At 44.9% G+C, this 15,538-nt stretch overlaps 1 long non-coding RNA gene across 4 annotated transcripts in view; it reads right to left on the bottom strand.

Moving 5' to 3' along the window:
- LOC106839509 (uncharacterized) overlaps positions 1-15,313 on the bottom strand; it is a 38,087-nt gene extending 22,774 nt beyond the window's left edge. For 2 of the 4 annotated variants that reach the window (XR_011501585.1, XR_011501586.1), the window contains exon 1: positions 173-15,313. This is a non-coding gene — a long non-coding RNA (uncharacterized lncRNA). The remainder of the gene's footprint in view (positions 1-172) is intronic. The other 2 variants (XR_011501587.1, XR_011501588.1) reach the window with 1 other exon arrangement.
- Positions 15,314-15,538: the final 225 nt, after the last annotated feature.

The raw sequence follows: 15,538 nt of genomic DNA, 5'->3' as shown, positions 1-15,538 counted from the left end.
GTATTTTTTGACGGTTAATTTTTTTCCGGGACGTTAACGTAGTTGAGAAAGTAGCGAAAACTGAAAAGTAGATGTATTAAAACTCCCATTATTTTAAGCTTAAATGTTTTATTTTTACCCCAAACAGAATTTGTTGCAATTATACGTCTCTGAAAGCAAACTCATCACTTACCAGCTTGGTAATCCTGGATGAGCTCCTCAATTTCTGTGTCTTAGTTTCCTCTTCTGTAAGTGCGACCTCACAGGGATGGTGTGAAGATTAAACGAGTTATTATGTGCTGAGCGCTTACAACAGGCCCAGCCCCAGCAAATTCTCTTCAAGGGGAGCCATTGTTAGTGCTGTGTCTTTATTATATAGACAATGAAAGTTGTAGAAGATCAGAGACGAGAGATCAGTTTTAGCTGAGATGATTCGTCTCTCGTTGTCCGATATAGCTCCCACAGGAACCGCTGTATACGCTCGTCTAGAATAGGTCGAGTCCCCTAAGTGGCACTTGATACATATTTATTTATTGAATGAAAGGTAATCAGAAGATGCTTCACAGGGAAGATGGGATTTGAGCTGGTTGGCCTTGGATAAATAATAGCAATAAAAGGAGCCAGTGAGGGAGGGCGTAATGACTTTGAGAGTACTGACTTTGAATTACTAGCCATACACCCAATTGGAAATATCCGTCAGTCATATGGAAATGTGAGATTAGCACTTGGAAGAGAGACAGAGCCAAAATGTAAATCTGGGCATAATGCACCTGGTCATGACAGGAGCATCACCTAAGTAGATGCCCTCTCCAGAGGAGGATGTGCACAGAGAATCGAAAAGAGCAAAGGACAAGATGGGGAGACGGTGACTGGATGAGTCTGAAGAGGAGCTGGGGAAGCATCTTCGGATCCAGGATGGTTTTCAGATAGTGGCCTCTGAATCATGCAACGTCTCCCTGGCTCCTTAGACAACCCTCAGAAATAAGTGATGGGACTCGCGAGTAAGAGAGACCAGATCATTAAGGGGCTCATTCTAAAATATTTTGTTTCTTCTGAAAGTTGATGAAAGTTCAAATGAAACTTTCAGCAGTTCATAGAGAATATTTTAACGTCATATATTTACTTCTAATTAAACTCCAAAAAGAGATATTTCTAATATAATCTTATTAAATGACAAAGTCACGAAAACTTTGAAAGCTGAAGAATCTAAACCCCTCCCCCCATGCTTTCCTCTCAATAGGGAACACTTTATATTGCCTCTAATTTGTGAATTGATTATTCTTCAAAATTCACTTTTTAAGCCAGTAATTTGGAAACACCAGCAATGTGGCTTGGTTCCCAGTCCACCTTGCAAATGCATATTTGTCCCACAGTGTCCCTGAACCACATTATCAATAATTCCCTAAGCCTCAACTTATCGTAATGTGGTTTCTATGACAACCACCCTACTGGATGGTTTGCCCAGTTACTTGTCTCCTCTACAAGCTCCTTTAGGGCAGAAGATATGCTTTAGTTACCTTTGTATCCTCAGCACCTAGCATCCTGCCAGGCTGACATATGGGAGATGCTCAATACATACATATTAAGTGAATGAATGAAGAACAGAATTCTGAGCTCTCTTCTAGCCATGTCAGTGGAAGAAGGGATTCTCTCCACTTCCTTACATAGGGAATTAGAAGGCTGCTGGGACATGCAGTGGGCATACGTGATGGGGGGCAGGGGCAGGTTGGAGAGAAAAGACACTTGAGGCTGTAAGGGGAGGGATGGCGGCTGTTGAGGTAACCCCTGGAGCCCAGGCACTGTAGAGGAGCTCAAGAAACACAGGAGCGGAAATGTACAAAACACATTTACAAGCCATTTATAAGCTCTTGGGGGATAAGTTGGCGGATCTACACTACTGGTTGCTTGTTTACTCTACCCCTTCCTTCCTTGGGAAAGCCCAGATTTGGTCTCCATGGCCTCGTGCCATGAAAAGGGTACCCTGGGTCAAGCCTTGAAGGAATGGTCTTGATTCAGTTTTAGCTAAGGAGACATGAGAAGAAATCTGCTGGGGTCGGGGTGTAGTTCTGGGAGAAATTCTCTTGCTATTAAGAAGAGATAAGTAGGAAGAAACCATTCCCCTCCTCTGACTCTAGAAATCTTGCTGCAATTAGATGCTTGGCAGTGCCTGAGCTGTCTTGGGACAAGTGGAGGAGCCAATGCACAGAGGGTGGCAGAGAGGAACAAGAGACAGGATCTGGGTCTTCCATGATGTCAGTGAGCTCCTGGATTAGCCAATCTTAGACCCAGCCTAAGTCTGGCCTTGTTGGTGGAACAATAAGTCTCACTATTGTTTAAGCCCATTCGCAATCAGAGTTTCTGTGACTCAATAGTGGTTACGGTTTTATGCAGATCTGACCCTCCCTCCTAGTGATTCACCAATTTCACCGGGATCCAGCCTTATATGTGTGGAATGAACTAGACGTGTAAATTCCCAAAATGTGGATCCTTTGCTTTTTGGAATCAGCACCTATAATGAATAAAAAATTTTGGCATATGCTTAGTTTGAATGTACCAGTGAATTATTAGGCTCACATGCTTGCAGAGATACCTCACCCAAGTCGCCTTGCTACCCTAGATTGGAAAGTCAATAGTAAACGGACTCTATTCAAAGAAGCACTTGGAACGTGGGACTCAGTAAGAAGCTTGATTGTAGATGATATGCTATTTAATTTGTAACACAAATATGTGTTTCCAGTTGGAGTAGAAGTCCCATATTAATTACAGATAGAATTGCTGACTTGGTTCACAGAATGTAGACAAGAAACACTCCTCATTCCTGACTCTAAAATGTTAGGGTCAGAAAGGAAGGAGTGACACTGTTCACACCAGAATAGATTGTGTCTCAGGAAACTTTAAGGAGTCACAGAAGATAGTGACACCAAATACAAATCCAATTAACCCTTCTATTTGGCAGCTGATAGCTTTTCAGGATTCTATTTTATTTCTCCCCTCGTTCATTTTAAACGTTATTGACAAACTTTGAAAAATCTATTAATTTGTTTTTATTCCCCTCCCACCGCATGTAGCGACCCCCTCCCTTCTCTCCTTGGAGCAGAGAGCAGATTTGTGACAGAGCAGAAAGCATCAGTTACCTGTGAGATATTTTCCTTCTTGACTTTGATTTTCAAAAGCTTATGCCATTCATTAGTTAATTGGTTTGTGTGTCTGTGTGTGTGTATTTGGTGGTTGTGCTGGGGGAGGTCCTGTAAGGGAAATTTGAAGACAGTGGAATGTCCGTCAGACTAAAAGATTCCTGGAGATAGGAGGGAGGGACAGAGGTCTGTGGGTTCCTCAGCATCAGGAACCAGAGCCACATCCATAGGAGTGCCCTACGGAGGCGACCAAATCTTCAAAGGTTTACCTTTTGGTGTGTCTGGGAAGACGGGACTCTAGGCATCCGCCTTGCCAAAGATCTCCATGCTTAAAGTGCCACAGGGAAAAACAGAGCCAGCAGGTCCTAAGGGACTGCACTTGCCAGGACAATGGGTATCTCACCAGTCACCAATGCAGTCCAGTGACTGATGACCAGAGAGCCTCCCCCACATCCTGGCACTAAGAGACCCTGGGCTTCCAAATGACCCTTGGGGTCAGGGGACTCTGGGGCAGTCCAGTGTGCCTGGGGATCCATTCCCTTCTTGCTATGTAGGAAAAGGTGAAGTTGAAATTACATTGATTTAAATACATGAAAAAATGCAGTATCTCTTGCCACCTAGGTCTGTGGCCTGTGATTCACACCTGCGAATATTGACTATTTAGAGCCCATACTCAGTGAAATTTCTCTCTACTTGAAGTTAGTTGTGTCCACTTTTGGAATGTGCCAGAAACCCTTGACTCTAGATTTGTCCTAAAATCTCTTAAGTACAGCTGCTTTTCTGTGGAGGGGCATACCCTGCCTGCTTCCAGCACTGGAAACACTTCTTTAGGTTTGAGCACAGAAACATCAGATGCCACATTTAATTCTTGGTTGCAAGCAACAGAGGTCAGCCCCAGCTAACGCTTTCTAAGCTGGAACGCATTGGAAGGTCATCGAATAGTCCCCAGGATGGATGGGAGGACTGGAGAACAGGGCTTAGGAAATGCCCTGGAAACCCAGAAAGGATGGGCATGAGGACCTAGCCGAGGCCGTGTCCCTGCTGGTGACCCACTGCTGCCCACAGGATGACGCCATCACCACAAGTGGCTTCTGAATTATCTTTGAATCTTGCTTCACTCCCTGATATTCAGAGTCCCGGAGAGGAGGGTCTGATTGGCTGGGCCTGGCTCCTGCACCGCCCCTGGATGTCTGGGGCAGGAGCGGGGACCGCCCGCCCTTGACAGTGTAGAGCACTGATCTCCCCAACACAACTCACACAGGGAACTCCCTCCAGATGGCAAGGGATGCTGAGCAGAGATTGAACGAACCAGACAAACGTCCACCATGTTCCCAACCCCTTAGGGAGAAGAAAGGGGGTCAAAGTTCTGAAAGCTCCAGCTTGAAATTAACTACGTTGGAGATGCATTCACCTTATTTCCTGGAATCCAGCGCTGTAAAAGCTTAGTGCAGGCTCATCGTTTCACTTCCAGATCAATTTGTAACCCATGGCCCTGATTCATGCATGTACTTGGCCCTGCTCTCTGGTCCTGGAATGCTTCTTCTGTTGATGTTAGATTACTGCGGCAAGTCCTCAGGCTCAGGGGCTGAAAGCCTTGCCAGGCACCTAAGTCAGAGCAACCTTTCACCTCCTCTCTCACCCCTGACCCCACCCTGATGCACACTGTCCTGTTGGTTTCCTAATAAAGCTAGGAGGAAGGTCAACTTAAGGACCGTAGATTTAGGAGGCTATTTTTGTCTTCTTACTTATAGGCAGAACTAAATTCTCAGAAAAATAGGAATATGGCCTGTTTTTTAAGCTCTTCAGAAGTGGGAAAACGCTGTCCTTAATACATCCAACAGTAAATAAGACACAAGCTGTGTTTGAAGATTCCGTAGAAAACAGAGAACACTTGATAAAAACAGGAAAGGAGACGCTCACAGACTATCTCCAGATCCGTTCACGCGCACAGGAGGAAGCTGCCGAGGGCCTCACGACGATGCCGGGGCGTTTCAGCCCATCTGGGATGCTCCTGCTGCTTCTCCAGCTTCGAGCAATGGACGATGGACCCACTGAGCAGACAGCTGTGCTCCTTTCAGGTAGGAAAAGAGTCTTCTCGCACCTCTGGCAGCACTGAGGGAAACAGCCTCAGGGTCCGTGTCCGACCAAAGAGTCTCCTTTTTCTAGAGGTTCATCAGGATCCAGGAGCTGACAGAGACATGTGCTCTGGAAAAGGAAAACTAGATGCAGTCTGAGGGCACGTCACACCCACAGCTGTGCGCCAGAGAGGGTACAGAGTCTCAGAAAGAGCTTATGAGCCATAAATGACCAACGCTTAATAAACGCTTCCTAGCTACTTTCTTTCAAGAAGAACAAGTTGGGAAATTTTACACAGAGGCAAAATCTTCCCAATTCTTCTTGTTCTAATTTTCCTTAATTTGTTCACTTCGTTCACTGTATCTTTAAGGGTCTTACGGTGTTAGGTTGTCCTAAGGAAAGATGAAGTGCCCCCTATGCTGTGCCACCCTCCAGCATCCCTAACCCATGTGTAACTGAAGGTGCCAATTAGCAGGACCTGGAGAGTCACAGCACCATGGCCTCAAAGTTGGCCACTGGCCAAGAAGAAACAGGTTCCAGCCGGCTGTACCTGAGGTTTTGAAAGCCACTGTACCCAACCCCAGGGTGCGGTGTGAAGCCTGGACAAGAACAGGCAAACTCCTGCTGAGCTCCATGGCTGCGTGGGGCAAGCCTGCTCTGGGCTCACTCCCAGTTAGGCCCCGAAATGGGAAACCTGGGGCGGAGGTGAGAAGCCCAAAGGAAAACAGCAAATTTTAAAATTCTAAGGGCTCCGCTGAGACACTGAAGCCTGCGTCCCTCCCCGTCCCTTCCTCATTGCCCATCACGCTGCTAAAGGCGTGTCTGCCTCACAGAGCAGCAAGTTTGTCAAAACTGAGGAGGAAAGTAAAGCTACGTATTTGTCTCCTGTTTCATCAGAGGCGAAGCTAAAGTAGAGTGTTTATAAGCATCATACAAGATATAAACTATTGAAGTTCCTCACAACGTCTTCCCAAATATGACTGACAACGGCTGAAGGTCGTGGAATGAGGCTTTTATATGACTCACATGTATTTCTTTCCGTTTCTTAGCTGTCACACTCATCCCATAATAAGAGGCTTTCTGGTCTATTATTACTTCAGGAACACTAACATTTCTCAAGGGACCTCCCTCCCCCAAGGAGTTTTTACTCTATCTCCAGAGAAGATAGCATTCTCAAAGAGTGAGTCAATTTATCAGGTTGGTTAAAGCGTAAAGTCCTCGGCCATCGCTCTTTACCGGCCATCAGATCTGCATAGATTTGCAATGTTAGACCAAGTTGTACATCTGAAGGGAAGCCTTCCGCTGCTCAGAAGTTCCCAGGATGAGTTTTACAAGCAGTGACGAGACCCTCACACTTCCATGGCTTTTGGTATAAGTTGTTGGCTCTTGATCATGATACTTTAGCCTTCAGAAGAAAGTGAAAAATGATTTAGATTCCAAAATGGAAATGTAATATGTGAGTTCCACAAAATCTAGGTGCACCATATATTTTAATGTATAAAGATGCTCCTAAATTCCACCAGTGTTGCTTTTGTGCTCAGCAGATGGCCCAGCCTCCTGCTTCACTGAGAAGGGAGAGAGCATCAGGACCAAAGGCTCCCTCAACTTCTCTCCTCTCTACCTCCTAACTTGTCTTTTCACTCACCTCCTTCCTCCCAGACCCACCTGATGCCATCTCCACCACCCTGAAACCTCAGGCCACTCACAGGCCCCATTCTCTTCTTCAGTGTCTCCATCGCCACTAACTCCCCTTTTCCTCTGCTCCCCAAGAAACACAGTCAATGCTCTCTGCCCTGAAAAAACCTCTCAGTTCTACTTCTCGCTGCCAACCTCCTCGAATGCACTGTCCTCCTCTCTCTCCACCAGTCATAAGACCTTACCCAACTGCCCTTAATACTAGCTTTTTGTCAGCTTGTGCCTTCTCCTTTGGATGTTCACATCTATTCTCATGGTTTCACATATTACTTATAAACCAATCATTTCAAAGATCTGTCTCTAGCCCTGAGGTCTCTTCTGAGTTCCAAACCATTTCTGAGTGCGTGAGGTACGAGAGGCACTGAATAAACAAGTCTAAACCCAAACTCATCGACTCAAACCTGAACCACCTCCCCCCCCCCGAAAATGCCTGCCTTTTGTCAACCTAAGAGTTATTTTAAATATCAGAAATTCTATAAACAAGAAAAGACTACAGTTATAGCATATAACCCCAAAGATACAGAGTCGTACAGGGGAAATCTGTGACACCCATAAAATAAGCAAGCAAAAACACTGGAAAATAGCCTAAAGTATCATTGAATAGAGAAACCCCAAAGGAACACAGAAAAATTTATTAAAATAGTGAATTAAAGTGATGTCTTAGAGACAACTGGTGGAGATCAGGCATGTCTAACAATTAAGAAGTCATTAACTGATGGCACTCGCTTGGATTTAATTTGCTTAGGCCTACCATTTCCAACTGAAAAGATCAAAGGATATCATTACCTGCACTATGGCATCACTGTTGGCAAAGTGGATTTGCCTGTTGGATCTGCCCAACACAGCAGGAAAGTTTGCTTCTAGAAAAAGAGTAAATGTGGTTTGCAGCTTTCCATGCTCACTTAGGGTGAGCAGACACCATGGTAAGCAAGCCCTGGAAGCACCAGGGGGAAAAACCATAAGGAGAAGATGGATGTCAAAAATCTTCACTTATTCCATGTGCCAAATAAAGTTACACACATGGCAAATCACAGTCACTTTGTACAAGTGACTCTGAGATATAAAAGAACTGGATTCCAATCAATATTCACCAGTTCCCAGCTCTAATGTGTATATTATTCAGTGACCTTTGGCAAATGACTTAAATATTCTGAGATGATTTTCAGATCTAAAAATTGACTGTCTCACAGTTAAAAATCACTCAACAAAATCAAGCTGAAGCTCCAGAGAGATAGTTAAGTGTTTGAAATTCTCAGTCCTGCCAACTGACTTGTAGAATGTTCAAATATAACTTTACAGTTGCCAAAAAATAGAATAACGTTAGCTTACATTTCTAGGAAATGTCAGATGAGGCAATTTGGAAAATCCACCTGCTGTGCCTGAGCCCGAATCTAAAACAATAAATGGTCCATTTTTCCCTGGAAGTTGAGTTCTACTGAATTAGTCTTGTTATAGGATGAAAGCCTGAAAGTAAACATGATGAATCACGCCTCCTGCCAGGCCCGCTTGTCGTGGCGCTAGCAGCGGCTCCTGCTCTCTTTCCAACCGGCTCTCATAAGGAGCCAAGCATCCGAAGGAAAGTGTGATCAACAGATGCTCGTTTCCATAATTGGCGCTTTTCCAGTAGCCAACCCCAAATTTAATTAGCCACTTATCTGAAGCAGAAAAGGATTTCTAAAGCATTCTAGTAATCTGTGCTCATTCTCTCCACCGGTCCATGCCCCAGCCCCACGTGCCTCCTCACCCAGAACTCTTTGAAGCATGCACATCAAGCACAGGACATGTGCTAATTTTTACTGTAAATAAACAATTCTCTAAAAGTGTTCATGAGATTATTCTACTAGGGATAAAGAATAGTATTCCATTGACCTGAAGACCACATATGGCACATGGGAAAGACACTGGAAATGAAGCTGCACAAGTAACTCATTACTAGCAGGTCAGCGTTTTTCCTGGGTTAACTCACAACTCTTCTGTGGTGACCTACGCAGCGCTGGACTCCCTCCAACCTGCAGCCGTCCCCGGTGGTCCCAGAGGCTGCATTCGTTTAACACTGCAGAGCAGTACCCTCACTCTTATTGCTCTGCCGACATTGTATTCAATGAACTCTGTCACGGCTCCAAATCCCTTGGAACAAAGGAACTGTCTACACTTAGTCCTCTTGACATCTGCTATAAGATGGGGTTTCCAGGAACTCATGCGGTCACGTGACTCCACAATCACCTCAGGGGGCCCTGTGGTTCAGGGGGCTGTTGTCAAGCTGAAACAAAAGGTAAGAATACCGCTCGGGTGTTGGCAGATGGTGTGGGGAGGTTAGGCACAGCACTACCTGCTGTGGACACGTTCCCCTGCCTGTCCAGCATCCTTTGCCCTGTCTGCTGGGACAGAACTCCTCTTGGTGGTAGTGAACCATCCATGTGGTTCCATCAGCTGACCCTCCCCCAGCACACTCCAATTCCTCCAAGGACACAAGGACTGGGAGATGGACCTGTGACCCAGGTCAGGCCAGAGACCTCTTTGAAATTCAGGTTCTCAGAAAAGGCTTTCTCCCTGGTCACTGAGCTAAAGGAATACAAGTCTTGCCCACCACTTGGACAGAATCTGTCTGCCAGGTGGAGGCAGGGGCCTGCCCGTACCACACCACTGGAGCCCTGGATCCAGCCCTGCCTAGAGTCAAAATGAGCTTGGCCTTCACTTCCAGGAGCTAATCAAATCCTGTTTTTGCTCAAGCTACATGGGATGTGGTTCTTTCCCTGACAGCTTCCCAACCAATAAACACCTAACCTCACCCCTCTCCAGCTTCTGCCTAGCTTATTTAGATGATCATTTTCCTTCTTCTTGTGATGTTTGCCTAAAATTCTTGATATCCTCCCCTCTAGCCCTTTAAACTCGGGTCAATGGGACTGGCCCGGTGGCGCAGCAGTTAAGTTCGCACACTCCACTTCTTGGTGGCCCAGGGTTCGCCGGTTTGGATCCCGGATGCGGACATGGCACCGCTTGGCAAAAGCCATGCTGTGGTAGGCGTCCAACGTATAAAGTAGAGGAAGATGGGCACGGATGTTAGCTCAGGGCCAGTCTTCCTCAACAAGAAGAGGAGGATTGGCAGCAGTTAGCTCAGGGCTAATCTTCCTCAAAAATAAATTAATTAATTAATTAAATTAAAAAAAATAAACTCGGGTCAAAATCTAACCTTTAAAGAAACACTTCCTATGTTAACCCACATCTCCCAAAGCCTTATTGTATGCCTCAATGCATGCATACGTGGATACATTCCATCCCATAATCATATCCCAAGTGCTATTCCATGAGACCCATCCTTGCTGTAAAACTGTTCCTTAACCGAGAAGTTTTAATTGCTGGAAAAAATAAGAGGATTCTCATTTTAAAGTGTCCTACTTATTAAAAATGGGCTCCCATGGTGAAATGCAGTGAGGATCCAATGTGTGTGCGTGTGTTTTTAATAAATGCTAATATTTGAAAGCTTATTGTGAGCCAGGCAGTGTGCTGAGCACCTTACACTTTTCGTTAATCCTTACAACAAAATTATGTGCTGGATACTTTCATCTCCCACTTTAAAGAATAAGCTTCAAGACCTTGAGTAATCTGTTCAAGGTCACACAGCGGGTAAGCTGGAGGAGCTAGACTGACTGAATCCGGGGCCCTTCTTACCATCCCCGAACCCCACTCGCACACCAGGGACTGGGCATCTGCCTTCTTGGAACGCCCCAGTGAGGCTTCGGTTGGAGTCACTCTGCATAAGTAGCTCGGTACCAGCGGGTCAGCATCTTACCTGGGTTAACTCACAACTCTTCTACGAGACCTACCCAGCCGCAGACTCCCTCCAACCTGCAGCCAGACCCCAGGTGGTCCCAGCGGCTGCGTTCATTTAATACTGCTGAGCATCACTAAATGATTTGTTTTATTAATAGTGTTAATATCTTTTTTTAGACTTAAGTGAAATATGTTTGGTAATTTTGCTTCCTGGTCCACAGCAATTCTAAAGGAATGAAAACTTGGAAGTGACTGTGAGGTGGAGGTTGACCCCAGCAACAGTGATAGATGGCTGTAGAGTCAGGAGGAGACTGAAGCACTGCTACAGGAAGACACAGGAGCTCTAGATGTGCGCAGAGTCCGCCCTTCCATGGCTCTTCCTTGCCTGATTGACAGACAGCCCTCAGAGCAAGGAGCCATCCTGTGGACTCTCAAGGACAGCACCATCACAGGAAGTGGGTCCTCCCGGGCACTGGTGGCAGCCGCTAGCCCTGTAGAGTTGGCAAACGTGAACCTATTAAGAAGCTCACATGGGGATTACGTAGCTATTCTTTTACAACACGCAATCATCAAACTACCTCTACAAATTTCTAAATGCATCTTGATTCTTCCCTAGGTGGTAGTTTTGAGGCCAGGAATCGCTGATAAATCCGACTTCGTAATGGGTCACATTAGTGCTCGATGCCCAAATGTCCTTATTACACAGATAATAAATCCTCTTTCTTTCTGCGATGAACCAGTTGTACATCCCTATTTTAAACACTGTCTAAATTTGTAAATGTTTTATTTTAGATACCACTCCAGAGAAATTGTCCCCTGAGACTTGAGCGTCTTACTCAGAGAAGGGCACCACAGTCCCTTCATCAGCACCCCACACTTTTCCTTTCCACAAATTCAAGTAGACTAGAATGTGAATGAGAAGAGTGGGGAGAGCATCGTAGAAACAGGCACACTGATGGGGCGAGTGGGGAGAGAAAGTCAAGGAGAGGGGAAGTCTATACGAAAAGTGAGCCTACCAAAGAGTTGGCTAAAAATGGAAAATGGTTATCTCAGGAGAGAAGGAAATCTCCCCCAGACACCCCACCACTATCTCTACTCCACACATGTGAGTGATATTTTTTGTACCAAACTCTGTAGAACTTTGGTAGCCAGCGTCCAAGGTGACCCCAGTGATTCACACTCTTGTGTAGTCCCCTCCCACAATGAACAGGCCTGACCTGAGTAACCAACCGCGTACTGTGCAAATGACGGGACGTGACTTTTGAGGCTAGGTCATGAAGGACAGCGTGGCTGCCACGCTGTCTATCTAGGACCAGTGGATCTGAGGGAAGCCAGCGGTCGTGCCATGAAGACACACGGCAGCCCTGTGTACCACGCGGTGAGGAACTGAGGTCTCCTGCCAACATCCGGCACCAACTTGCCGATGATGAGAATGAGCCACTTCGCAAATGGATGCTCTGGCCCCAGTCAAGTCTTCCGCTGTCTGCAGCACCGGCCAACCTCTTGACTGCAACTCTGGAAGACCCTGAGAGACCCCAGAATCACCCAACTAAGCTTGTCCCAAATTCTTGGCCCACAGTCTATGAGATAATCAATGTTTATCATTGTTTTAAGCATTGAATTTTAGAGTAATTTGTTATACAGCAATAGATAACCAACACAAAAACAATTTAACTCTACACTATATGCTCAGGTAACTTTATTTTAAAAATCCAAATCTGTTCTATGATAATATTTTCATTTATTTTCTGGAATCCTTAACCAATATCAAAATTCAAGACTATGGATGAAACAATGGGTCATAAGGTCAGCTTGTATACATGAAAATCAACCCTCCGTAGACGTTGTTCTGACACATCAGTACTTAAACCCCAAGAGAATGATGAAACGAGAACCCTTCATTCAGGCCTTCAGTCTCATCTTTAATGATTTATTTTAGCTTCAGCCTAGCCAAGGATGCATCTGTAAAAGTGTGTGTGTGTATTGGGGACGGGGCGGGGTAGGGGGAGGATACATACATGCTTGTGTGTCCCTAATTGGAGAGAAAAGATCAGGGTTTAAAAGTATAAAAGCAATACGTTCATTGAAGAAAATTACAATATGGGTAGAAAAAAACTGCTTGAAGTTCAAGCTCTAACAGAACCTATTGAGACCCTTGCCGTCTTTTTGCCCACCCAGGCTGCTCCTTCTGCGCAGCACTAGGAGTTCTGGATAAATGGCGAAAGATGGATCAATGTCAAGCCCGGCCTTGACTACCCTAGCAAAAGCTTTGCTACGCTACTTTTTTTCTTTTAAGATTCATTCTCAAAGGTACAGAAATGAGTTATAAAAATGTACGTGTGTATAAATATGTATAAAGTGCACTTTAGTGAAATACTTAACAAGCATTTCTCAGCACTTCCTGTGTACACCACACCAGAGCAGCTGTTTCCGGGAATCCTGAAGAAGAGAGTTTCCGCCCGTAGAGTCTAAATCTTACTTTAGACCACTATTCAGCCAACACCAGAACTCATTTGATATATAGATGATTTTCTAAAAATTTAGATCCTCCATTATTCTATATTGAACAGACTCTGTATGTATATTAAAAAAAAAAATTCTAGTTTTCACCTCACTGCTGGAGACAGGAAATACCAAGCTGATTTAAATAGAATCAGGTCAGATGCTTCCGTCTTCAGCTAATAATGAGAAAAACTATTAGTTCAGGGCCTACTTTGTACCTAGCATTTTACATAGATTATCTTTAATCCTTTCAACAGCCTCAGAAGGTGATAGTAACCCCATTTTACAGATAAGGAACTCGTGGTTCAAAGGAGTTAAGTAACACGCCTAAGATCACCCAGCTTGTGGGTTCTGGGCCTCCACTGGCAGCTCATCCACAGCTCCAAGCCTTTGTGCTTCTCATAGCACCACCCACCCCATTAGACAGGGCTCTCACTTTCCATCTGATCCCCAGGCCTCCTGTTTCCTGCACCAAAACAGCTTCACAGGTCTTTGTCCTCTCATAAGGAAGCGACACAGCTCAGGAGGAGCAGGGAGTTGAGGTCTGGGGGAGAAGGGAGGAGGGTGGTGCTGGGGTCAGAGAGAGAGGGTGGACAATCCCAGTGCCATATCTCAGCCTTTTCCACAGATAGAAGTAGAAGCCACACACCTTGCCCAGAACTTTTTTTTCTTTAGGAAGATTGGCCCTGAGCTAACATCTGTGCCCATCTTCCTCTATTTTATATGTTGGATGCCACCACAGCATGGCTTGGTGAGTGGTGTGTAGGTCCGAGCCTGGGATCCGAAGCGGAGTACATGAGTTTAACCACTACACCACCAGTCCAGCCCCCTGCCGAGCACTTCTAATTGTTAAAAATTCATAAGTGCTTCCTGAAAAGGGAGGGGAAAGTTTTACTCAGAAGAGTTAATATAGTCACAGAACAGACCAGTTACAGTAACTTAATCTCTTTCATTTTTTCAGATGCTTATTTCCTGGGCCAGCAATTTTTATTTGCTTACAGAGTCACAGGTTGATTTCTTCCCATTAGAAACTATCTTTTCCTTGGTGTTCGGTACCTTACACTTCATTCTCTGTTGCTGGAATGAGGGGTTTAAATGTCCCCACTCTGACCCAGTGTCATTAACTGCTCAGATCCCACAGACAGCCGCAGAGCACCCCCACGCCAGACACTGTTCTTGGAGATCGGAGGCACTTTATCTCTTGAACACAACTTCCTGTCTGGCAGATATTGAGCTTGGCGCCTATCCTTCACACGCAACTTCTCCAGGCAGTGACTTATTTCACTAGTTGTTTCTGGACACCAACCTATCACCAGGCTAGTAAGTAGTCAGTAGCTGCTACTCTGCTGGTTTGCCTGCAGGTCCAGGGAGTAAATGAAGAAAATAACTAACGCTCACCCAGAGCTTAAGGCAGGCCAGGCACAGTTCAAAGTGCCTTACATTCATTAATCCATTGACTCCAAGACCAGCCCTTCTTCTACAGAAGAAGAAACTGAGGCGCAGAGAATTTAAGAAATCGCCCAGGCGCACACAGCTTGTAGAGCCATGATCTGAACCCAGGCGGCTGGGCTCCAGGTCCGCATTCTCGAACACTGTGCTACACTGGCCCTTGCAGGATGAGGTTAATGGTAGCCCAGGAGTGTTGCTATTCAAAAAGCAGACTAATGTTTCCCCCAAATGTCAACCTTGACAAATATCATTTATGTAACTACATTTTACCTCTCATAGTCCCGAGCAAAGAAATCATTAAACCGGCTGCTTCGTGTGTTCTGTAATTCTGAGCAGTTCTGTATGTCAAGTGCATCCACTACTGAGCAGAACGGAACCGCTGACTCCGCCATTCACGAGCATCACTCTGCAGCTGAAGCGGTAATAATTCAAAACCGATCAGCGTGGAGAGACTTGAAAAGTCAGGCTGTTATTAGCATTTAATGGAATCAATTATTTAGTAGACTATAATAGAATGTATTATAAGTAAATCTCAATAAATCAGCAGATGCCAGGAACATCTTAGGGGCTAAGAATTTTTAAGGTATTCTGTATATAAGAAGTGATGGTTATTCCTGGAATGAATGTCTTAAGTTGACAGAATAGTTTTAAATTTCTTTAAATGAACATTTTTAGAAAGGTTCAACTAGAGCAAAAATAACTTAAAGCTTAAAAAAAATTTTTCAACACTACCTAGTTCTAAAGATACAACACAAATAGACTTGTTATATCCTGAGAAAAATCAATATTAACTTTCTAATTATCATATACTCAAAGAAGTGTGCCACTGATTGTCATATAAAAGTAAAAAATAACTACAACTTCACATCAGCTCAATATGATCCTTAGGAAAGTCCCCACATAAGTAAATTCTATTATTTCCTACCGTCAAG

This window comes from Equus asinus, chromosome 2, assembly GCF_041296235.1.
Source record: "Equus asinus isolate D_3611 breed Donkey chromosome 2, EquAss-T2T_v2, whole genome shotgun sequence".
In the NCBI taxonomy this organism is placed as follows: Eukaryota; Metazoa; Chordata; class Mammalia; order Perissodactyla; family Equidae; genus Equus; species Equus asinus.
Note: the sequence above shows the minus strand (reverse complement) of the source record. Positions and strands in the feature narration are given on the sequence as shown.